At 42.3% G+C, this 11,913-nt stretch overlaps 1 pseudogene across 3 annotated transcripts; it reads left to right on the top strand.

Annotated features, from left to right (window-relative positions):
- Window positions 1–2,030: 2,030 nt before the first annotated feature.
- On the top strand, window positions 2,031–11,107 carry LOC308459990 (C-C chemokine receptor type 5 pseudogene; annotated as a pseudogene). Of its 3 annotated transcripts, none has more exons than XR_013991502.1 (3): window positions 2,031–2,493; window positions 7,619–7,809; window positions 8,907–11,107. The product of XR_013991502.1 is annotated as a C-C chemokine receptor type 5 pseudogene (transcript). The 3 variants fall into 3 exon arrangements; XR_013991503.1 differs by having other exon boundaries at window positions 2,033–2,493; window positions 8,922–11,107; XR_013991504.1 differs by lacking the exon at window positions 2,031–2,493 and adding an exon at window positions 5,686–5,771 and having other exon boundaries at window positions 8,922–11,107.
- Window positions 11,108–11,913: the final 806 nt, after the last annotated feature.

Here is an 11,913-nt window from a genome sequence, read left to right as displayed (position 1 = left end):
TTAGTGCAATATACAATGTGATGGTGATGATGGGCCTTATGGAAAATTCAATGTATTTTAAAAAACGCTTTAAAAAAAAAGCATTTTCAGAATGTTTTTTTTTTTATGTGTATAGATTCCACCTGAGACAGCACTCTGGGCCTCCTCCACTAAATGCCCTTGCAAACGTCCTTGTGTATGAGTCCTGTTCACAAGCTCCTCCCCCTCTGACCATGTGCTCTAGCAGAGCATGCAGCCACTCCCACAAACTGTCAATCAAGTCTCCAGACAGCTCAGACAAACTACCAGCCTTAATCCAAAAGACACACGCTCACTCTCTTCATTCTTGTCCACCAGTCCCTTGTAAATGCCCCTGCTTACAAGTGCTGTTCACAAATAATCAATTGCATACGTATATGTGTATATCTAGCCTGAGGAGTTTGCAATTCTATTCTGACAGTGGGGAAAACATCGAGGACAGAAAATTAATGTCTGTTGCGGATAAAGGTTAAAGAGGTTAAGCCAAAAGCTTGCACCATGGCAGTTTAAGCGAGCCAGTAACAATTGCTGCACCACTCAAGTTCTGAGTCCAATAGGCTTCCCCAAAAGTCTTTCCTGGGTGGTGCTCTTAGTCATCTTTCAACAGAAATTGAATAATGTCGAGTACAGCATGTTGACAGGGTTGTTTTCTGCCTTGACCTCAGTGACCAAAACTGCATCTATATGTCCTTTACAAATGACGGGTGACATCCTGGAAATCTGCAAAGATGTGGATATTTCCAACTATAGCACCTATTAAACTGGATATAACTCTTATTTGCCATTCCCCCAGGAAAATACAGTTTTAATATGGATAGGACTTAAAGATAATAATAATAGAATCCTGTCTTTATCTTACCATGTCATTATCTCACGGGGAAACCACATGTGTAAGGGAGTTACAGCAGTCACATTAAAAAACAACAACAACTAAAGTTTTGGGAAGATGCAGTTGTGAATGGAGGAGCTTCTGATGGGTGGAGAGAGAGGCAGCAGGGTGCTTTGCCTTTCCCCTTCCAACCACTTTTTCTGCTCCATCTACCACCAGCTACATTCTCTCCTGGTTGGATTGCAGGGCAGGTTCATGAGAATAAGCCTTGCTCAGAGTTTTGACCTTGCCGTTCCCTTTGTCAAACAAGAAAACACTAATCATGGTTTGATGTACCTTAACGGCTTAAGATCTCTTCTCCAAAGAAGCCAAACGTTTAGGAATATGAGCAGTTCCATTGAATTTTGTGGTGCTTTACATGGAGAAAGTTCCAACTTGACATCTTCATTTATACTTTGGGGAATATAGCAACCCTATGAATGGGGATTCAATCCCTGCTCTCCCAGTTCCTCGTCCAACACTCTAACCTTTGCTATACACTGGCTAGTTGCTGATATCGCCTTCTTTTGGGTTACATTTAGGTAGCCGTGTTGGTCTGCCGTAGTTGGGGAAAAAAATCCTTCCAGTAGCACCTTAAAGGCAAAGGTAAAGGGACCCCAGACTATTAGGTCCAGTCGTGACCAACTCTGGGGTTGCAGTGCTCATCTCGCTTTATTGGCCGAGGGAGCCGGCGTACAGCTTCTGGGTCATGTGGCCAGCATGACTAAGCCGCTTCTGGCAAACCAGAACAGTGCACGGAAACGCCGTTTACCTTCCTGCCGGAGTGCTACCTATTTATCTACTTGCACTTTGACGTGCTTTCAAACTGTTAGGTTGGCAGGAGCAGGGACCGGGCAACGGGAGCTCACTCTGTCACAGGGATTCGAACCCCCGACCTTCTGATCGGCAAGTCCTAGGCTCTGTGGTTTAACCCACAGCGCCACCTGTGTCTTTTTCCTGTAAGACCAATTGCAGTCGTTAACAGTCGTCAACAGGTTTACCATACCTATCAGCCAATCACCCATTCCCACCACCCTTCTGAGTAATACCCCTCCCCACCCTCTCACTATATATAAGGGTCTGGTGACTTCTGTTTCAGTGTATCTGAAGAAGTGTGCATGCACATGGAAGTTCATACCAATAACAAACTTAGTTGGTCTCTAAGGTGCTACTGGAAGGAATTTTTTATTTTGTTTCGACTTCTTTTGAGTGACTGTTTGCTGTTGGAATACTGGATAAATCTGATTGCATAGCTATTTAAGTATTATGGACAGAGCAAGCAAAAAATGGTCCTGCTCCTGTTCCTGTGGTCATTTTAAACAAGGCAGTTTCTCACACCAACTTCACTAGCCTATGGTAGGGAATACATTTATGAAATGGGATGTCTTTGTCATGCTTAGTATTGCAGTATTTGCCACAGTGGGTGGTGTTCAAGTGAAGAGTCATTTTCAGAAAAAGAGACATTATTCTTTCATTTGTTGCTAAACAGTCAGTGGTGGAACTGTGTAATCTAATTCAGGAAATGATACGCTCCTTTGAAATCTAGGCACAGAATCTTGCTTTGTCACAAAACCCGTGATTTTCTCATCAACAAGAAGAACGGATTGGTAAGTATTCATATTTCTATTATTATGTGTTATCGATACACAGCTCATAAATAAACTTTATTTGGAGTCAAAAACTTACTTGGACTAGGAGGAAACTTGACTATTTATTTTTTTTTAATCACAATTTCATGCCCTGCTCTGGAACATACTGATATTATCTATGTCTCAAAGAGAGCATATATAGAATCAGTAAGAAGCGACATCAGCATATTTCGCAGAAAATGAGCTTATTGATTAGGTCCTTATATAATGCAACTTATATTTTAAACCAATACAGTTCTGGTGGAATAAGTTGGGCTTCATTTGCTTTGTATATATAAAACAGTATTATGCCACTTTAAAGAGTCACGGCTACCCCCAAAGAACCCTGGAAACTGTGGTTTGTTAAAGGTGCTGACAGTTGTTAGGAGGCTCCTGTTCTCTCTCTTTTTTTTAATTAATATTTATTAAAGTTTCAGAAAGAATAACATCACATTAATAAACACAAAAATTTTAACAAAAACAGAGAAAAATACACCATACAAAATACAAAGTACAGAATAGAAAAAAGGAAAAAAAGGAAAAAAAGAAAAAAAAAAGAAAAAACAGTTAAAAATAATTCCGTCCTTTCATAACCTCTTTTAAATTTACTTATTTCCCGGACTTCCTCATACCTCCCTCTTTTGTATTCCATTTCAGTTTGTAAACCCAGCAATTTCTTACCCTCCTTTTTAATTCCAGTCCTAAATCTTGATATATTATGACATTAGATTTTTACCTGTTTGAACCAATTTTTCCATTTCTCTTAGTCTTTTTGGTCCTAATCCTTAATCTTGATACATTTATAACCTTAAAACCTGTTCAGCAAGAAGCCACTTAACTTCAATCCAACATCACTCTAACATTCATTGATTTTGCAATATTTCTGTAAATAAACTTTAAATTTCTTCCAATCTTCTTCGACCGACTCTTCTCCCTGGTCACGGATTCTGCCAGTCATTTCCGCCAATTCCATATAGTCCATCATTTTCATCTGCCATTCCTCCAGTGTGGGTAGCTCTTGTGTCTTCCAATACTTTGTGATAAGTATTCTTGCTGCTGTTGTGGCGTACATAAAGAAAGTTCTGTCCCTCTTTAACATCGATTGGTCGACTATGCCCAGGAGAAAGGCCTCTGGTTTCTTCAAACAGGTATATTTAAATACCTTTTTTAATTCATTATAAATCATCTCCCAGAAAACCTTAATCCTTGGGCACGTCCACCAAAGGTGAAAGAATGTACCTTCAGTTTCTTTACATTTCCAACATTTATTATCGGGCAAATGGTAAATTTTTGCAAGCTTGACTGGGGTTATGTACCACCTGTATATCATTTTCATAATATTCTCTCTTAGGGCATTCCATGCCGTAAACTTCATACCTGTGGTCCATAACTGTTCCCAGTCAGCAAACATAATATTATGTCCAACATCTTGTGCCTATTTAATCATAGCAGATTTCACCGTTTCATCCTGAGTGTTCCATTTCAGCAGCAAGTTATACATTCTTGAATTTGTCAGGAGGCTCCTGTTCTCCTGACAGTGCTAGAGTTTCCAGAGATCCCTCTCACAGAGCTACAATTCCTGGAGTGGTTTAATCAATTCCTCTTCCCAGGGTTTTCTAGAAACTATAGCACTGTCGGGGAACAGGGGTCTGATAACAACGGTCAGCATCCTGACACCATTACCAGGATTCCTATTGTTGCTGCTGCTGCTGCTATAGCACCCTTCATCTGAAGATCACAGGGTGGTTTACAGCATAAAGTATTTAAAGTAGTACGATACTTCTTTAAATGTATAGTGCAGAAGCGGCCTTGCTTTAAATTTATCACATTTTATAGCCATTCGGTGACTTTGAAGGGAGTATTATAAGATCAAGTGCATATTAAAACCCCAGTTCTAAACACAGTTACTTGTTGGAAGTGTGTGCTGTTCATTTCATGCTGCTAAAGTGTCGCAGAAATTCATCTTCATTCTCAACTTCTCCACATCCCTTAATTTTGTTGCACTGTGAGCTCTCCCACTCAAGACAGGACAAAGAGAGAGAATCATTCTGGTGATCTGGAGAAGGAAGGGACCCACAGTGAAGGTCTTTGACAACGGTCCTGCCCTTTGCTTGCTAAGATTAGGATACTGTGGAGATGGCTTCAGGGCAGAAGTTGGTGGTGGTGAAAAAAGAAATTGGAGGGTGCTGAACTGGGAGACACAAGCAACGATGGTCAAGGGTTAGGCAAGGGTTAGGTCCCAAGTGCCGTATGAAAAAGAGAAGCGGTGAGGAACTTCCCATCTTTAGCTGCAGCTACTCTCACCAACTGACTGGGCCCCTTCCCCCTCCAGGCTTTTGGAACCGCCTTCCCTGTGAGGAAGACTAGGAGGAACATCAGTCCTAGGGGCGATGGTATCAACTGTGAGCCGACCTACCAAAGATAAGCATGAGAAAAAGTTTGCCAATTCCCGCTAGCTCCCAGAAGACCACACCCTGTAAGACTAATAGCTTCTGGCTTTGTTACAGCCACTTCCTGGAAGGTTGGGTTGCCACACAATTTCTCAGGGGCCAAGAAGCCCTGTCCTGTTTTTCTGAAATATGCACAACCCATTTATATCCAAGCTGTTCATTCCAAGAATCTTGTAACATCAAGAATTCGGTTTCTGAATCTGCCTGTTTTCTTATTCCTTTCCCATCCCTTTTTCCTTTCATGTTGTGCCTTCTTAGATTTTAAGCCTGAAGGCAGAACAGTGTTATTTTTATTCACCCATAAGCTACACTGGGATCCTATCTGGCTCAAAACAGGGGTATAAGTCTTCTGAATCAATCAGTATACAGTGGTGCCCCGCAAGACGAATGCCTCGCAAGACGAAAAACTCGCTAGACGAAAGAGTTTTCCGTTTTTTGAGTCGTTCCGCAAGACGAATTTCCCTATGGGCTTGCTTTGCAAGACGAAACGTCTTGCGAGTTCTTGCGAGTTTGTTTCCTTTTTCTTAAAGCTGCTAAGCCGTTAATAGCCGCTAAGCCGCTAAGCCGCTAATAGCCGTGCTTCGCAAGACGAAAAAACCGCAAGACGAAGAGACTCGCGGAACGGATTAATTTCGTCTTGCGAGGCACCACTGTACTCTCTGTGTCCCGCCTACAACACTTCACCACCCTTGACTAGTTCATCATAATGAGTTATTAAGATAACAGATTGCATTGAACCAACATGTTGAGTCTTTGTCGGTGAGACTGCAAGCTCCAGAGCAGTTTCTCTTCCCTATTTTTGGAACTGTAAGTACAATTCACTACGTTTCTGCAATAGTTTGAATTGTGTTTTTTTTAAAGTTCTCACTAAAATTATCAAACACCTTAGTCCTTCTTTCTTTTATTACACACGTTCTGCATGCAATTTGACCTAATATACACATATCTGCAAGGAATTTTGCTTAATATGATGCATTTTGTGTATTGTTGTCAATAATATCTGGATTTCTATGCACACTGTCTCCTAACATGTGCCCACATCTCTTGACTGAAGAACTGCATTGCAAAATGTGGGACAGTGTTCATTTTGAAGGAGACCTGTGTTTCAGTTCATGCGTTATTAGAAGTCCGAATCAAGGCAGTTTGCAAACTGAACCAATTCCCGTGCCCACCCCCTCTGTGCCTGGTGGGTGGCAAACCTCAGGGTCTTGTGTTTTCCATCAATTTTGGAACCTGGAATATAAACTATTACAGCTTGGAATCTAGCATGCTACAAGCATAGTCAAAATATCTCCGACAAACACAAGCAGGTTTAAATCTCATCAAGTTTGCAGAAGTTGCAGATTGAAGAGATCTTTAATAATATTATCAACTGGTTAGAGGCAACTGCTTGTGGCTCTTATTGCTGGGAGGAAAGCCCCAGACCTTCATCCTGAAATGCAAATATTTGTTAACTTAAGATTCAGACAGAAAGGAAGGCCTATTTTTAAGTTCTTTTTGCATGAACATTTGAATGGAAAGGGTGTGGTCTGCTGTGTACCCATCTGCCTCACTGGAAAGGGGGTATTGCTGTTGTTTGCTATAGCTAGCCAAGGACTAATAGGGCAAGTGCTTCACTTGTATGTGTAGGAGATGTGAATTCAAAGTCCTGTAGAACCAGAAATACTATTTTCTGGGCTAAGAATGGATTTTAAGACTGGAAATCTAGGTTGCGCTGCAAGCATGGAGCTCCCAGATCTGTGTTTTCTGCCAGGTGTTGATTTGAAAATGTGGGAGAAGTACAGAGGAAAAGGAAGGGTTTGACCGATGGATGTGCCCCATCAACACATTCAGATCACACATACACTCACCACATGTGGATATTCACCACGCACGCAGCACACACAAACAAGCAGAGAACTCACATATTGTCACACAGGCATAGACAACCACGAACACACACAAAAATAAAACAAAACAGGAAGAAACCCTTCCCACTCCAGTGATGGGGAGATGCTGATATTGCTTTTTTTTTCTTTGCACAAATCTTTCACATTGGGAGATAAAGAATCTTGTGCATTAAAGATAATCTGTGCTCATTACAGTATCGCTATACGCGATCTTGCTTTAAATCCTGTTTGCTCTTGCGAAACCTTTGGTGCATTCATACAGCTTCATTTCTTAACAGTGCAAATCCTATACCTTTAGGTTGAGAACCTGCAACCTGTCATCCCGCAGATGTTCAGGGTGGAGGGAGCTGCCCAACGTTGGTGGTGCTACAGAACGAGTGCCCTTTCGGACAGCAGTAATAGGGTAACATTGGGGAAGCATCAGGGGGAAAAAATGAATGAAGTACACTGGTGTGTTGACAGTCCACCACGAAAGCACTATTTTTGTGCCAATGACACGTTGCAGAATTCATCCACAAAACCACCAGTCTGGAGCTGCCCAAAGCTGTGAGGGGTAGCAGGCAACTTTGTCTGGCTTGGTGGGCTGGATCTGGCTTGCCAAACACAGTCTACACATTCCTGTCCTACACCCAGACTTGGACCAAAGTCTCCCCTTCCCTGCCATTCCACGGAAACTGCTGGATGTACATGAAGGACTTGCAGCCAGCCTGTTTTTAGAACTCCTGCTCCTCCTATAGACACCCAACTTTTTATCATTTCTTACAGTTGGCGGCCGAGAAAACAGACTCAGCAGCATTGAGCATTTCCCGAACAGCTGCTCTTAAGATTTGCACAGCTCACGACAGTGATTTGGAATTGCAAGGGAAATAAACTGACTGTTTCAATAGTCAGGAGAGGTTTGGATAATCAAAGTCCTTGAATTCTCACCTCCTGTGCTGGATTTTACCAATTGCAGGGTAAGTGATACTAACATTTTACTCAGAAGCTACATGCCTTGGCTATCACAAAAGCCAGATACCACTATACAGAACTCTGAATGAAGGAAGGAAACAGGTCCCAAATCTAGAGACACTTTTCCAGGAGAAAACCCAGCATTGAATTCAATGGGACTTATGGACACATATTGGTTTACCCAGTCCTATAGACACCCAACTTTTTATCATTTCTTACAGTTGGTGGCCGAGAAAACAGAACGATACTAACATTTTACCTATATCGTGTTATCGTGTTTTTAATATTCTGTTGGGAGCCGCCCAGAGTGGGGTATAAATAAATAAATTAGTAGTAGTAGTAGTAGTTACATGCCTTGGCTACCACAAAAGCCAGATACCACTATACAGAACTCCGATTGAATGAAGGAAACAGGTCCCAACCCTATAGATATTTATCCAGGAGAAAGCCCAGCACTGAATTCAAATTTCCAGTTGTTATATCTCCCATGCCATATGGCAGAAATGAAGCTCAGTAGTAGGCCATTTGCTTTAGAGGCAGAAGTTCCCTGTTTCCATCCCTGAACACTTCAGATAGAAAAGACTCCTGCCTGAATCCTTTGAGAGCTCTTATGGTTGGATAGACCAATGATCTAATTCAGTATAGGGCAGTTTCCTGGCTAACAGTGAAGACATTCAGGGGGAGAAGCTGGTCAGACAGACATTTAGAGGATTTTATGCCAATATCTTAACATGAGTTTATTCTCCATATTTTGCCACTGCTTTACTCTTTATTGTTTGCATTTAGCCTGCCGGACAATACAGTGGTACCTCGGGTCACATACACTTCAGGTTACAGACTCCGCTAACCCAGAAATAGTACCTCGGGTTAAGAACTTTGCTTCAGAATGAGAACAGAAATCGCACGGCGGCAGTGCAGCAGCAGGAGGCCCCATTAGCTAAAGTGGTGCTTCAGGTTAAGAACAGTTTCAGGTTAAGAACGGACCTCCGGAACGAACCAGAGGTACCACTGTATACCGATCCTCATCAACAGACTATATATTTAGCATTATAACTGATTAAAATACTTGGTTTAATTGTCATTGTTGTTTCTTATTTCATGTATTCTTCATATTCAGTGACGATGGATGATTATTCCACGATGCCAGATTATGGGATAACGACAACTTTTGACTATGCAGGTCTAGAACAGCCAGTCACTGACAAAAATGTGAAAGGATTCACCTCTTACTTTGTGCCACCGCTTTACTCTCTGGTGTTCATATTTGGCCTGCTGGGCAACGCACTGGTGGTGCTGATCCTCATCAGATATAAGAAACTCAAGAGCATGACTGATATCTACCTGCTCAATTTAGCCATCTCGGACCTGCTTTTCATCATCTCACTCCCATTTTGGGCTCATTATGCAATCCGTGAGTGGTTTGTATTTGGAGATACAATGTGCAAAATTCTCTCTGGGGTCTATTGTGTAGGCTTCTACAGTGGAAGTTTTTTCATAATCCTTTTGACTATCGATAGATACCTGGCCATCGTCCATGCAGTGTTTGCATTAAAAGCCAGGACGATCACCTATGGCACCCTCACAAGCGTCGTCACTTGGGTGGTGGTCTTATTAGCCTCTGTGCCAGAATTTGTATTTCACCATGTTCAAAAGGCAAATGAGACATACGAATGTACCATTCATTATCCCTCAGAAAATGAAAAAGTATGGAAGCAATTTCTAACTTTAATGAAGTTCATTTTGGGCCTAGCCATTCCTACAGTCATTATTATCTTCTGTTACCTGCGGATTATCATGATTTTGATTAAGGGTAGAAATCAGAGAAAGCAGAAGGCTTTCAAGCTTATTGCTGTGATCATGGTTGTTTTTTTCCTCTTCTGGATGCCATACAACATTGCCCTCTTGCTGCGGACCTTTCAAGATTCATTTTTTTCATTTAACTCAGAGAATAATATTGAGGGCAAGGTAGCTTTCAGTGTTGAAGTCACAAGAGTAATTGCTCTGATTCACTGTTGCATCAACCCTGTGATTTATGCCTTTCTGGGCGAAAAATTTCGGAAATATACCTCTATATTTTTCCAAAAGTGCTTGTTAGCTCCTCTCTGTAGGCTCTGCCCAGGTCGCAATTATCCTATTTTGGAACGGTCTACTTCCTCCTATATAAGTTCAACAGAACATGAAATTTCTATTGGTTTATGAAGTGGTTTCCTGTTGTCTTTGTCCATCTTTTCTTTCTAAAGACTTTAGTTGGTTAGGGTTGCCATATGTCCGGGATTTCCAGGACATAGCCAGGAGATAATAATAATTAAAAATTTTATTTATATCCCGCCCTCCCCAGCCGAAGCCGGGCTCAGGGCGGCTAACGACAATAAAATAATACAACATTCTAAAATCATTTAATTATAAAATTAATTCAAATCAAATTGATGGCAACCATTGGGCTAGAGTTCTGTGAAGATTGCCAAAGGAGGGAGTCAGGCTGTGCCCTGGCTAAAGGCCTGGTGGAACAGCTCTGTCTTGCAGGCCCTGCGGAAAGATGTCAAGTCCCGCAGGGCCCTAGTCTCTTGTGACAGAGCGTTCCACCAGATTGGAGCCCTGGCTCCAGTTGAGGCCAGCCTAATCTCTCTGTGGCCTGGGACCTTCAGGATGTTTTTGTTTGAAGACCGTAAGTTCCTCTGTGGGACATACCAGGAGAGGCGGTCCCATAGGTACGAGGGTCCTAGGCCGTATAGGCCGTATAGATAGCAGTGTCTGGGAAGAAATCGCTTAAATGTCCAGGCAAATCCGTACGTATGGCAATTCATGTCGGAAGTCTAGTTTGGGGCAAGTTTTCTTAAAGCTGCTTCTTCTTTTTTGAGATTTTGCAAAAGAAGCCCAACAACTCTTGCGTCCAGATTTTCACTTTTTGAAATATGCCAATCCAATGTTGGTATATCTGACCAAAGTATTTTAGACTGCTAAGGGGAAGATGAAAACGATGTGTTAGGATACCATTCTCGCGCCCTTCCCCCTTGGGGCTCCCGTGGGAGCAGGCAGATCTGGTGAGACATATTTTGATGTACTACAATTCCTGTTATGATAGGTGGTGAAAAACTGCTCACGCAAATTGTTGAAAAATACTGAGCTTGTAGAAATAAATGCCGAACTCTTGCTTTGGAAGTCAGTTTTATCAGGAAAGTGAAGACAATTCCTATCGAATTTCTCTCAATAGGAGATGCAGAAATGGATCACGAAGCCCAGGATGTTAATGAGTTATGTCTGCCATTATCTGGTCTTCCAATATAGGTAAAGGTAAAGGGACCCCTGACCCCTAATGGTCAGGGGTCCCTTTACCTTTACCTATATTGGAAGACCAGATAATGGCCGATTCTGGCCGATTCTGGGGTTGCGGCGCTCATCTCGCTTTATTGGCCGAGGGAGCCGGCGTACAGCTTCTGGGTCATGTGGCTAGCATGAGTAAGCCGCTTCTGGCGAACCAGAGCAGTGCACAGAAACACTGTTTACCTTCCCGTTGGAGTGGTACCTATTTATCTACTTGCACTTTGACGTGCTTTTTGAACTGCTAGGTTAGCAGGAGCAGGGACCAAGCAACGGGAGCTCACCCCATCATGGGGATTCAAACCGCCGACCTTTTGATCGGAAAGTCCTAGGCTCTGTGGTTTAACCCACAGCGCCACCCATGTCCCTCTTCCAATATAGGGAGACATTAAGTCCTGGACAGGTTCATATGGACATCTGAAGCAGCCTTAAGTGGACCAGAACATTGGTCCATTATTAACCCAATATCTGGATAGGCTGCAGTTGATCCAGGACTTCAGACTGAGTTTTTCTCAAGTCCTGCTACCAGAAGGCCCTATAAGGGAAGATGTCAAGGACTGAAGTTAGAACATTTAAGCACCACCAAATTCAAAGGAACCTACTCCCAGTTCACTCTGTATATAACTGCAGTCATGCTGATTCTAATAAATTCTGTATTATGCCACCTTTGGGAGAGTGTATATTATTTTATAATAAATCAGCACAGGAGCTGTTTGTCATCCTGGGGTTTTGGGAAAGGTCATAATGGGCTCCTGTACTACCTACACCTCTGTCAGGTGCTGCTCATATTC

Source organism: Podarcis pityusensis (assembly GCF_964106645.2).
Source record: "Podarcis pityusensis genome assembly, chromosome: 12".
In the NCBI taxonomy this organism is placed as follows: Eukaryota; Metazoa; Chordata; class Lepidosauria; order Squamata; family Lacertidae; genus Podarcis; species Podarcis pityusensis.
This window is presented reverse-complemented; position numbering and strand designations above follow the sequence as displayed.